The following is an 11,475-nucleotide window of genomic DNA, read 5'->3' as shown; positions in this document are numbered from 1 at the left end:
CCATGTTAAAAGCTCCAAAATGATGGACTGGCAAAAGCTTTATAACTATAAATCTACTCTAAATGTACTTAAAAGTATGGCGACGACGTTATCGACACGTACATGCCACAACGTTGGCAACCTATCCAGTAGTAAATGTCAAACGACAAGTATGTCATAGGGATGGGACGTATGGCACTGACGCATCGATGCTTGTGTCGCAAAACCAATACGCACAGTTTCGAAAAAGTGTTTTGGAGCTTGTATCAAATTACGAAACCACGTGACAGATGACGTTCAATGCTTCAAACGTCACGAACTGGTTCGAAGTTTTGCCGCTCTTCTGAACCAGAGCCAGGGAAGGAACGAAGCCACCGCTTCTTGTTAAAGACAAATCTCACATTGTCAGAGAAGCAGCACCAGGCATCGCTAGAGTTTCTTCCATCAGTCATTATTATTTAGCCAAATCCGTATAGTAATAATTATAAATCCGTGCATTTGTGTTGTGTTATTTTATTGAAATGAAACGTAACATGATAGGACTAGGTAGGTCTATACAGTGCCAGTGATGATTCGTCAACATTGTCAACAGTAATAATAATTTGTAAAAATAAAGTTCCCCCAGTTCACAATAGACCTACATATCACAAATGTTAAGAAAAAATCGGTGTTATCTAATTTAATTGATATAAAGACCATATCGTATAAAGGCCGTCCACCCGCAACAAAAAGTAATGATTTCTTCGGTGGTGTAGTTGGTTAAAGCACTGTACGCCAACATTGTTAATGCGAATCTGGAATCCTGAGTTCGCGCCCCAATGCAGGGACCCTCAAACGACGTTCTTTAACTTTTACTGTGAGAAAATGACATAATTCTAAAGGCCTACGGATGTATCACAACATTTTAATGTGTGAGAACTAATATCAGATCAAAATGAACACATGTAGCCTTAATTAAATATTGAATAACGTAGGGTTGTCTACCGTCGGAGACAACCACTACGCCTCATTCAGCCAGTTTAAGCGGCTGCTAGATGACGCTGTTCATTTTCAATGCGCCGATAGTTCGGCTCTTTGGGCCGGCACAATCCGGAAGAAACCACCAAAGCTTCACAAGGCATCGTTCGCCCATCCCTAGTATGTCAAAGTAGTAGAACCGTGATCCCAAACTAGCATAGACAAATCGCTGTGTTTACACCGGCAGACGCTGTGAAAACCACTTCCGGCGGAAATGAATTGCATATTTGTAGAGTTATGGCAGCCCCCTAGTTTTGGCGCGTAAAGTTGTCTATAATACCGTTTGATAATCAATTCGTGTAGATATCTTAAACTTAAGTTTTAGTGTTGATAGTTTAGTTCTTTGTTTTTGTGTTTTTAATAGTGTTTTTTGTGTAGTTGGCTAGTTTAGAGTAATTTAGCGCACTCCTGTGAACGTGGGCCACCCAGGACAGAATTTGAGGTAATGTTTTAATTAGGGATGGGCGAACGATGCCTTGTGAAGCTTTGGTGGTTTCTTCCGGATTGTGCCGGCCCAAAGAGCCGAACTATCGGCGCTTTGAAAATGAACAGCGTCATCTAGCAGCCGTTTAAACTGGCTGAATGAGGCGTAGTCAGTGGCGTAACTATAGGGAGTGCAAGGAGTGCAGCTGCACTAGGGCCCGTGGCGAAAGGGGGCCCGTCCTCGATCTCACCGTAAAAGTGAGACAACCTGACCGGGCAACTTCAGGCAATCTGACTGGGCCCCTTGCACCGCTGTGATACCGCAAATTGATGTTCACATATGATCCAGTCTTATCAATTCGCAAACATTTCTCAATTATGGTGTCAGTTATTCAGAATTATGAGCTATCACCTGCCCAATAAACATTTAAAAACAGTCAGTGTTAACAACAGCAAATAATTAATTTTTCCTCATTTGCCTTTTGCTGAATTAAACAAATGTCGTTTTTATTAAGTAATATTGCCCTCGAAAAATAGCAAGGATGTCTGGGTAATATTGTTGTCAAAGATTCCCGCCCACCCACACACGATTGTTCCCATCCAGTTGTTGGAATACCACAGACAGTTGTTGTTGGGATACTACAGTTGTGTTGCATTAGCGTTTTTAAGCGAATTAGGCTACCCCATGCCATGCCCTTTAACATAAACGTGGCTCCAGAAAGCGGCAGGAACGAAAAGAGCAAGATGTAAGGGTGGCAAAGCTGTCAAAACTATCCTCATTTGGATTGTGGCGAAGCGTGTTGAAGAGGACGCTACGTCTGACCCCCAGCCCGGCAACAGCAATGAGTGTGAAACTCAGCCACCAGGGTAGGCTAATAATTACATAACGTTTACTGTCTGGTGTATGCAGTTGACATGGCTATTAAACGTCATAAAAATGCACATATAGGCCTAGGCTACCAGGCAGCGGCCAGGTTAGATTTAGTAAACTATGTTCAGGATGTAGTCGGAAAATAGCTAAAGCTAGATAGACTAAATGTAAACTAGCATATCTAACGAACATAAAATCAAATATTCACCATCGAAGTGACAGTTTGTTTTTTAATAGTACCCAGATAGCACACATGACAGATCGAAACGTCATTCATAACGTCGGATAAGCGTTGGTAAATGATCAGATTTTCTTCTCATCTCTGTGCTCTATTTCAAACGTCGCAGATATGTCGGCTCATGACTGACTGTTCCATTATGCTCATTCCGTGTTGTAGCAAGCATAATCTAGAGCCAGAGACTCGCGAGTCAGAGCCGTTCACTTTTGAAAACAGTCATCTATCTTCACATAGAAGGAGCAGTCGTTACCCTTAATTGTACATCATGAGTAGCCTAAATTTTCTTGCGCATCGCTAAACTGAAAACTCAATAATTTCGCCTGACGATAGGTCGGTAAGGGGCCCGTTGGTGAGATCTGCACTCGGGCCCGCCAAGTCCTTGTTACGCCGCTGGGCGTAGTGGTTGTCTCCGACGGTAGACTACCCTACGTTATTCAATATATAATTAAGGCTACATGTGTTCATTTTGATCTGATATTAGTGCTCACACATTAAAATGTTGTGATACATCCGTAGGCCTTTAGAATTATGTCATTTTCTCACAGTAAAAGTTAAAGAATATCGTACGAGATTCACTGGACTGGGGCGCGAACTTGGGATCCCAGATTCGCATTAACAATATGTAGTCGTACAACGCTTTAACCAACTACACCACCGAAGAGATCATTATTTGTTAGAGCGGTTGGACGGACTTTATACGAAATGGTCTTTATATCAATTAAACTAGATAACACAGATTTTTTCTTAACATTTGTTATATGTAGGTCTATTGTGAACTGGGGGAACTTTATTTTTACGAATTATTATTACTGTTGACAATGTTGACGAATCATCAACATTTGTTTTCTGGGCACTGTATAGACCTACCTAGTCCTATCATGTTACGTTTCATTTCAATAAAATAACACAACACAAATGCACGGATTTATAATTATTACTATACGGATTTGGCTAAATAATAATGACTGATGGAAGAAACTCTAGCGATGCCTGGTGCTGCTTCTCTGACAATGTGAGATTTGTCTTTAACAAGAAACGGTGGCCTCGTTCCTTCCATGGCTCTGGTTCAGAAGAGCGGCAAAACTTCGAACCAGTTCGTGACGTTTGAAGCATTGAACGTCGTCTGTCACGTGGTTTCGTAATTTGATACAAGCTCCAAAACACTTTTTCGAAACTGTGCGTATTGGTTTTGCGACACAAGCATCGATGCGTCAGTGCCATACGTCCCATCCCTAGTTTTAATACAAACTTTAGCTCTACTATCTATGTATTTGTATGTTTATCCAACGTGAAATAGCCATATCGAAAATTAATGTATATTAATTTCTAGCCAATTTGAGTTGGCACTAGTTTTCTAAGTCGGCTAAATCGAGACGTCGTACAGTATCATCTTAATTTGTACAATAGTTAAAAATGTTCTCGATAGCACTAGGTAAGCTAGCTAACTAGCTGCTTTAAATCGGATGCCTACACACTAGTGGTGTCGTCTCTTTAAGGATACAGAAAATACAAAACAGCTGAAGCTACTTTTGGACAAGGCTATAGCTCTAGCTAGTCAAGTAGCGTTAGCTCTACTGTAGAGTAGCAAGCTACTTTTGGACAGTTAGACTAGAGCTACAATAAACCAAGACGTTTTGCAAGGAAAGTAGCATAATGATATGCTACGTCGGACAAATGTTCACGATGAACTAGATGAAGGAAAGTTGATTAGCACTAGCTAGATGGTTGTAAATATCTGGATACTGAAGGTCAGGGAAGCTTTCCGTTTCACTTGTTACGGTCCTAAAAATAACTCCAGGAGCATATGGATAAAATACACTTCCACTTAATGTTCTTTGCATTTGATCTGCTGTCTAACTGTAGCTAATTCATGTTGCAGGTGTTGATTCCGGACGAACTGGTGGAGGACGAGGAGGAGGAGTAGGGAGGGAATGAGGAGGGGTTGACACAATTAAAATATAAGAATTAATTCAGGCTTTTAAAATGTATTTGAATAAAGTGTTTGTTTATACTGTAAATCGTGTTTTTTCTTCTACAAGCATAGGCTACACATAATAAGTTACAATACACAATACTTAGCAGCAGCCTGTTATAGGCCTACTTGAAGTTGATTTAAAAAAATAAAGATGTCAAATTACCTTGTTGAGTTTAAGTGAACACATTCAGTTTAGTTTTCACTATAGGCTAATATGCATTTTATACTTTGTATACAACAAATATCCATTAAATGCATAAATGTGACTATCAATTAAGGTTGAGAAATTGATTCTGCATTTGGTATGCGAAAGTTACCAGGACGTCGCAAGGGAACGTCCCCATGACGTCGCAGACAAACGTCCCCTGAACGTCCCCTAAATGTTATGAGGACGTTACATGGACGTCCCGGGGACGTTTGTCTGCGACGTCCCCGGGACTTTCAGGGGACCCTACATAAAAACGTCCTGGGGACGTCCCCTTGCGACGTCCTGATAACATTCGGGGACGTTCAGGGGACGTCCTGGGGACGTCATTTTGTTAGCTGGGAGCATTCTTGCTCCACGACATCGCATTCTGAGGACATCTACCCCAGTATGATTACCAAAGGAAATGTATTTTGTGTAGCAGGTTCAAAGTATTTCACATCGCTCTTCATACTAATGTATAGGTTCAAAGGCATACGATTTTAATGCAGTTAGCCTGCGCATAGGGTGGGTTACTCAGACAGGTCGAAAACAACAGCCTTCTGATCCAGAATAGGCTATCAGCTGTCCTTATGTGGTAGGGCTGACTTGCAGCGCAGTGGGCATGCCCCCCTAGAGGTGGGGTGTATATATATATATATATACGTTGTTTCCGCCCGACTGAGTAAATCATTTGAATTGTTTGGCGCGTGTTGTCCGTGGGTGTCTGTCGCTGGAGGAACACTGGTAGGTTTCATTTATCAGGGGGATTACCTAACAGATCACTTGTATCAGTTTGTTAGCTGTGGTGTAACGCTTACAAAAGCGATTGGTTAACGCAAACATTTAAATCTGTCACTGCATCGGCATAGGAAGACCTGATTACAGACTGCGTGTCGCGTTTGTGCTGGCGCATTGGCCGTCCTGTCAATCGTAAGCATAGTTTTTGACTACTGTTTTAACCATGTAAAGTTGTCACTCTGAATTATGTGCAAGTATTTATGTTCTGTGTTTTAGCAGGAAAGTGGTTGACCACTGTTTTCCCTTACATTAATTTGTTTGGATCTATAGATTGTGAGAGAACCACCAACATATATTTCTTTTGGGTTTTTGTTTCCCTTTTGTTTGTATGAATGCGTGTCCTTTTTGGTTGACTGCCACCTGGGTGTTACCACCCTCTGGATACATTAGGTCCAGTGAATTTAGTGTCTGACATTTTGTGTGTTTTTGAGATCCCCCAAACACTATCGTGTGGAGTGTGTTTGAGCCTTGACTCACATTGTTCTGGATTTTGTTAGTCCACTTTAAATGGAGTGATTTGTAGTGTGTTAATCCAGATAGTGTTGCTTTTCTTGGGGATTGGTTTGTCAGACGGTTTATTGGTTACTTGTGGCCTGTATACCGTGGTGGGGAGCTACTTTGATGGCAGTGTGTATGTGTGTGAATTATTGTTCTGTAAACCCATTCAACATCAGCGACCAGATGTTTATTAAATAAATCATACGGTATTTTGCTACTTGTCTGCCTCTGCATAATCATTCATTTGATTAGCCTGCGTCCTGTGGACCTTCATAAGAAGTGACAGCCAGGGTTTGTCACACTGAGAAGGGACCAAATGTTCACATGTCTATAGTTGAATATATGATGATATATCAACATCAAAATAAATGTTCTCACCATGAAATCATGTTTTAAGATATGATATATTACTCTTATTTAAGTCAATTAAATAAATGAAAAAATAAAACATAATTATCCCCTACCTACCATGGACTATTCTGTTTTCAGACCTGACCAACCTATATATACACATGTATTGGTATGAAATTGATGCTATTAAATGTACATAATGCTGGAGTAGAAGGGAGGAAACGTATGCGGGGGGAGAGCATTTCATGGCAGGCCTTTTTTTTCATTTGATGCAAGTGCAATGCACCCCATGCTAACACCGACTAGGAAAGTGTGACATGCCTGAAACGCACTGTGGTTACTCATTCTAGTGCCCTCAGTGTACAGTAAGAATCCTTTGATGCTGGGATATACAAAACAGACAATAGAGGGGGGGTGCATCTCAAGACAGGCTTAATGCAGCCCCCGCTAACTCTGACTAGGAAAGTGTGACATGCCTGAAACTTACTGTGGTTACTCATACTAGTGCCCTCAGTGTACAGTAGGAATCATTTGATGCTGGGATATTTAGAATAGACCGTCGCCGAGGCCAGTCATCAAATTCAACCAAGCCACATGCCGGGCGGTCACCAACCAGCTACCAGCAATGACTCTGGTAGTGATGTCAGCCCAGCCGGTTGCTCCGGGGACTTCTGCCGCCACGTTCCAGGCTGTACAGAACCTGTGGCAGCACAGCAGCGAAACAGTTGGCGGATCTGCGCCGAGACTTCTCGGATATCTTTGAAGCGCTGGATGAAGAGTGCACGAGGACTGGGTCGGTACAGAACTCAATAGACACTGGTTGTGGCGCATCCATTAGGCTCCACCCTCACCCATTGGCACTAGCCAAGCGTTGATGAAGAGAATTACGTCACCCTGCTGAAAATGATGGAGATGGGTTACATTTATGGAACTATCTAATTGAAAAGTGAATGTCTCAATTATTCCTTATATTATACTCTAAGTTGTATTATGGGAAATGTGATGCTAAGCTCTGACTGAGTAAAAACAATAGAGGTGTGAAACGTTGGTTTTAGCAAAGGAAGATAGGAAAGTACCACTCTAAGGAATGCAGAGGCCTAGCCGTAAATTAGAACGTACACATAAGGCCAAGCTGCAGGAAAACTCCTCCAAACCAAGATAAGTGTGCACCCAACACGAGCCTGGACATGGTCAGATTTATGCAAGGACAGAGGTGCCAACGTGACCCAGCTTCTGTAATCAGAAACCCTAGTATAGGGGCCAATTGGGTGACAAAGCGTAGAAATGGTCATCAACAGAAAGGTACCAATAATGTGAGGATGCATAATGTATCTGTGACCAACTGTATTGTACCAATAGCAAAAAATGACACAAATAATAGGCAGAAAATACAGTATAAAAGGGACTGTCCGGAGAGAAACGGACAGTCTGCTCTTGGGAGCTTACTCACTTGGATACCTTTTTTACCCTGTGTTGGAATAAACCTTTGCATCAATACTCTGAGTTTCAGTGCATCTGTTGGGACTTAGCCTGATTTTTGACTGGTTTGGACTTAGAATAATTTGCAACGTTGGGACTTAGCCTGATTTTTGACGGGTCAACACTTGGAATACTTTTCATAGTTTGGACTTAGTTTATTTTTCACTTGTCTACACTTGGAATACTTTTCAACCTTTGGACTTAGTTTATTTGTGACTTGTACGGACTTAGGATTTTCCGCACTTCGACACTCTGATTTATTTTCACTATACACGGGAACTGGAATAATTATTTACGACATTTGGCGAGCCAGCCAGGAGGGAATTTACCGACGCTAAGCTAACGGGTCCCGGGAGGACGCACTTCGGAACACGCTTGGCCACAAAATTTACAAGGTAAGCAGACCATTTACTCTGCTAAATTTGAATGCGTGTCCGAGTGTGTCCGCCCAGGCCCGATACTGGTATAGTGTCATTTTTTCAAAAGAACCTAGTTTTTAAATTGGATTTATAAAATATATTAGTGCACTGCAACCACAGTTTTGATGCAAACGTACATGTATTTTTATATATTTTATTAATTTGTGATTTTTAATAATTGTAATAATTGTTGCCTATATGTTTTGCTATGGTGCGGAAAGAATGAATGACTAACATGGAACGTACGTCTATCATTTGCTGGCTGATTGCATGCTTAGTATTTGCGGGATGTTTGCTTTGGCTTGCTTTGACGGCGAGACGTTGGCATTAATCGCTACGCTGTGAGTTATTTTTTGAGACTCTGTAGAGAGAGAACCCTGTGTCGCCCTATATAAATTGTATTTTCTGTTTTAGTGTGTTTAGAATAATAGTAGTAAAACTGTAGTATGTGTGAAGTCCTCCGCGCTAGTAAGCGAGGCAGTTATCCTTGGGGATAAGTAAATAACGAATGTGTGAAGTCCTCCGCGCTAGTAAGCGAGGCAGTTATCCTTGGGGATAAATAAATACAAGTGGCTCCCGGCTGGTCTAAGTCGAGAGAGCGGCTCCCGGCTGGTCTAAGTCGAGAGAGCGACTCCCTTCAGCTGGTCTAAGTTGGGGGAGAGACTCCCAGCTGGTTTAAGTTGGGATAGCGCCTCCCATCTGGTCTAAGTTGGGAGAGCGACGCCCAACTGGTTTAAGTTGGCAGAGCTCCTGGCTGGTCTAAGTCAAGAGAGCGACTCCCTTCAGCTGGTCTAAATTGGGAGTGAGCCGGCGGTTTCCCTTGGGGGGAACGAAAGTACTTTGTAAAAAACTGCGTGGGTCGCTGGAGGGGCGACAGATAATAAAACTGGCCAGAACCAATGCTTGTAAATTTGCTTGTATATACTGCATGAGTAGATTTTAGACAAAAGTCATATAACGTGTTGTATAGCAGGTTGTTGAAATAGAGAGAAAAAGACAAAGTGACCTGCGCTTTGCACAGCATTATAATATAGGTAGACCGCTGTCAGGAAAGGGGAATGTAGAGGCTTGATTATAAACCTGATTGGAGCTGACGAGAGGCAACTCAGAGTACCGCTCGGAGACTCCCCGAGGGAGACACGACCGGTAGACAGACGCTGTCCGTTTTCTTGGACGGGGCAGCGGGTGAACAGACAAAATTACAGATTTATGTAAATTGAGTTGAATATTGTTTCACATTTGACGTTATTCCGTAAGGATTTTGTAATTGTCGTTTTTTATTTAAAGTAATAGCAAACCATAGAGCATTTGGGGAATTTTCAGAAAGTTAAAATAAAAGTGTTATTGGTACTAAAAGGTAGAACAGCATATTTCTGATATACAACAGATACCTTTTGTTGCTAGAACGTAAGTGTAATAACATGTGAAACGTGGAAAATAGGCTGATATATATTTTAAATACATTTTATAAAGACAGGGAATGGGATTGTGAGAGCCGACGGAGAGCTCTGTTTCAGTGTTTCATGAGTTTGAGAATACTAAGTTGTGGGACATATAAGTGGTGGTTCTCTGGAACAGTGGAAAACAGATATAGTTGTGTGGGAAGGTTGTCTGAACTTCGACGGACAACTCCCATCTGCGTAAGTTTCGCACTTTGCGAAGGGACCCCTCCGCTCTCTCTCCCTCTCTCACTCGCTCTTGCCACCAAGCAAGTGGCCACGCCCATTTTGCTCTCCCCAGCTCGAGTTGAGCCTCTCCTTCTTTTCTCTCTCCTCCCTCCCCTCCCACATCTCCTCTTTCCTCTCTCCTCTTTCCTTTCTCACATCTCCCCCCTCCCCTTTCCTCTCTCCTCTACCACCCTCTCCCCTGCATACTCTCCCACACACCTCTCACACAACATACACACTCACACATCCACACACATTCACACACTCTCACACACATACTCACTCCACATACCCTCTTTCTCTCACACACACACTCACATATATAATCATACATTGACACCTACACACACCTCACACACAGGTACACACTTAGACTCTTGCTACCCGTCCTTCCGTTTCTTGTAGTTTCACACTAGGTTGTATTTGACAACTGAGTGGCGGGAAGAGCAGTGTGCCATTTGCAAATAAATCACATACAGATGGTAAAGCTGGGAGGAAACACCAGAGGTCTGTGTGAAACTTTAACGACCGTCTGAAGTCAGAGGGACTGGTGTGAGTTACACAGAACAGCATTTGCAAAAAGTATTACTAAACGCATCAAAGACTCGGGAGTTCCGTGATATAGACGGCGTACCATTCTTACACATTGATTAACATAAAAGGGGTAAAAAGCCCACCAAATACATTTAAAGCTTGATTATAAATTTAAGCCCAGAAGACGGTTTTTCTCGGACGTGTCTTGAGCAACAAGCATTGCATTGTTTGTGTAACTGTAACAGTCTGGCCCAGCTCTTAGAGCTGACCACATTGGCAATTATACTGGTGATATCCGCTTTACAGTGTCAGGAGGGTAATAACGGGACGAGTTAGCCCCAGATCCATCACTCGGTGTCACTGTTATTCCCAGTAGGTTGAGCAGGGATCATAATACCTGACCTCCAAGACAAGATAGATCTGAGGAGCTGGTGCAGGACTCCAACTGAGCCGCAGAACACCAACTAGGACAGCCAATGAGCTATTTGATAGAGATAAATAAAATCAGGGAAACAGACGACCAACCGGAGCTTCCCAGGTCCTTGGCCAACAGAGCACAACAAATCTACATGGGGATCACTCACGGTAACAGTAGAGGGGGGGCCAGAGACAGCCAGTCGAAGGTCCCAATGGAGATAATAATAAAGCGCCACCCAGAGGACAAAAAATTAATTCAACAACTAATGAAGAAATGGCATGTTCGCAACCCACTTTGGCCGAAAGGTGGATCCTTTGATTGGGCGTGTTGTGAGGAGATGGAGGTCAATATCAAACACCATAAATCTGAAGACCACGGTGACAAGAGATTAGGCAGGAGGAGGAGGGAAAGAATGGTGTTAAGCTGGTTTAAAATGCATGGACAAAAGCGCCAGCAGATAGCCAAAACCATGTGGAAAATACGAAGTAATGAAAAAGAAAAAACAGATGACGTGGCTACAGCAATGGAGACAGGGATAGAGAGAGTACAGGGTCAGGACCCCACCGCACCAGCATGGCCTTCGGAGCCGCCCCCATATCCTGACAACATGAATCCATTCAG

This window comes from Hypomesus transpacificus, unplaced genomic scaffold, assembly GCF_021917145.1.
Source record: "Hypomesus transpacificus isolate Combined female unplaced genomic scaffold, fHypTra1 scaffold_27, whole genome shotgun sequence".
NCBI lineage: Eukaryota > Metazoa > Chordata > Actinopteri > Osmeriformes > Osmeridae > Hypomesus > Hypomesus transpacificus.
Note: the sequence above shows the minus strand (reverse complement) of the source record.